The sequence below is a fragment of the Gracilinanus agilis genome, chromosome 3 (genome assembly GCF_016433145.1).
Source record: "Gracilinanus agilis isolate LMUSP501 chromosome 3, AgileGrace, whole genome shotgun sequence".
In the NCBI taxonomy this organism is placed as follows: domain Eukaryota; kingdom Metazoa; phylum Chordata; class Mammalia; order Didelphimorphia; family Didelphidae; genus Gracilinanus; species Gracilinanus agilis.
In genome coordinates this window covers 19,331,485-19,333,903 of record NC_058132.1, presented here as the reverse complement: position 1 = coordinate 19,333,903, position 2,419 = coordinate 19,331,485, and the positions used below count along the sequence as shown (strand labels likewise).

The window sequence follows — 2,419 nt, the reverse complement described above, 5'->3', positions numbered from 1 at the left end:
AATGGTCCTGCAGGCATATTCTACATTGAAACCTTATACGAGTTGTGTTTCTCCATCTGTTAAATCAAATGGAGCCGATTTGTTTTGACTAGTGTGCAGATATATCATATTATAGCTAAGGGTCATGTTGTGATAATGCATCACATGTTTTCTTGGGTAATTATCAGGTTTTTTAAGGTAAATGACCCATTGATGAGTATAATGGAAAGTAGGATAATAACTAATGTCACTTCATAGGAAATCGTTTGGGCTACTGCCTGTAGAGCCCTGATTAGGGCACATTTAGAATTTGATGCCCATCCTGATCATAGAGTGGAGTAAACAGATAGTCTGGTTTGGGTTAAGATAAATAAAAGCAGCTGACCTCCCTCTGGGGGTGGGAGCCGAGTTGAGAGGCTGTGGCGGCGGCAGAGACGACTCTCACGACTGCAGCTACTCTCGTGGGGGCCACCCTTCACTCACCTGGTGACCAGCTGGGGAGGTGCGAAGGGGAGAATGGGTGGAACCTTTGGGGCTGAGCTTCGGGGTGCCACCGAAAGAAAATTAAATGTCTTCAGAAGACCGAGAAGCCCAGGACGATGAATTGCTGGCCTTGGCAAGTATTTATGATGAAGATGAGTTTAAAAAAAGCAGAGTCTGTTCAAGGTGGAGAAACCAGAATCTGTTTGGATTTGCCCCAGAATTTCAAAATATCTGTGAGTGGCAATCCAATGGAGTGTCTTCAGAATGGTGGCTTTGAATATCCAATTTGCTTTCTGCCTCCACTTGTACTGAATTTTGAACTTCCACCAGATTATCCATCAACCTCCCCTCCAGCATTCACCCTCAGTAGCAAATGGCTTTCACCAACTCAGCTAACTGCTCTGTGCAAGCACTTAGACAACCTGTGGGAAGAACATCGTGGCTGTGTGGTCCTGTTTGCCTGGATGCAGTTTCTCAAGCATACCTGAACATTGCCTCTCCCTACGAGCTCGAAATGGGCCCCCAGGGAAATGTACAGAGCAGGACATCTCTGGCTCCTCTTAACACAGAACTAGATTTGGGGGGGGGCAGCTGGCACTACAGTAGACCAGGACGAATTTGTGGATGAGAGAGCTCTACAGGATGTGGAATCTTTGTCCAGCCTGATACGGGAAATCTTAGACTTTGATCAAGCTCAGCAGAAAAAGTGCTTTAACAGTAAGATGTACCTGTGCAATATCTGCTTTTGTGAGAAGTTGGGGAGCGAGTGTATGTACTTCCTGGAGTGCAGGCATGTCTACTGCAAAGCTTGTTTGAAGGGCTACTTTGAAATCCAGATCAGGGATGGCCAGGTGCACTGTCTCAACTGTCCAGAACCAAAGTGCTCCTCTGTTGCTACTCCTGGCCAGGTCAAAGAAGTGGTAGAAGAAGAGTTGTTTGCACGTTATGACCGCCTTCTCCTTCAGTCTACTTTGGACTTGATGGCAGATGTAGTATATTGTCCAAGGCCATGCTGTCAGACTCCTGTCATGCAAGAACCAGGATGTACCATGGGAATCTGTTCCAGTTGCAACTATGCCTTCTGTACACTTTGTAAAATGACTTAACATGGAGTTTCTCCATGTAAAGTAACTGCAGAAAAGCTAATTGATTTGAGGAATGAATATCTTGGAGCAGATGAGGCCAATAAACGATTTTTGGAACAGAGGTATGGTAAAAGGGTCATTCAGAAAGCACTAGAAGAAATGGAAAGTAAAGAATGCCTAGAAAAGAACTCCAAGAGCTGCCCTTGCTGTGGCACTCATATAGAGAAATTCGATGGGTGTAACAAGATGACATGTACTGGCCGTATGCAATATTTCTGCTGGATTTGCATGGGTTGTCTGTCTAGAGCAAACCCTTATAGACATTTCAATGATTCATCTTCCCCATGCTTTAACCGGTTATTTCAAGCTGTGGATGTTGATGGTGACATTTGGGAAGATGAGATTGAAGATTAGTTAAAACTACTTTATTGCTCAAAGCTATAGAAATGGAATGGTTTGCTCTATTCTTTTGTTGAGTACAGTGTGTAACCCTGCAGGAGGTTTAGAGAACCATTCATTCTTCCCATGTAGGAAGTGTGGAAGAACATGGTCTTTATTTTCATTTTCTGCTGATTAAGGCACCTGCCTAATTTTCCATTGTTGTGTAATGTGAACAATGATAAGCCAAAGGTTTTAGAAAATGCTAGCAAAAAACATAGAAGTATTCAATATCATAATGTGCCCCAGATTCTAAACCATCATAACTTTTAAATGCTTTCTTTGTTACCCAGGCTCAAGAGAGGGTAAATGATAATATTTTAAAGACCTTTTTCATATCTTGAAGGCTTCTTTTGCTCTTCAGGACAACAAATCAAAAGCACATTCCTTAGGGTCATTTCCCACTGGAGCCGTTCAGTACTGCTCTTTAATAC

The 2,419-nt window shown here is 43.1% G+C and overlaps 1 pseudogene; it reads left to right on the top strand.

The window, feature by feature from the left end:
* The first annotated feature begins 547 nt into the window (after positions 1-547).
* Positions 548-1,961, top strand: LOC123242940 (annotated as a pseudogene).
* The last annotated feature ends 458 nt before the right edge of the window (positions 1,962-2,419 follow it).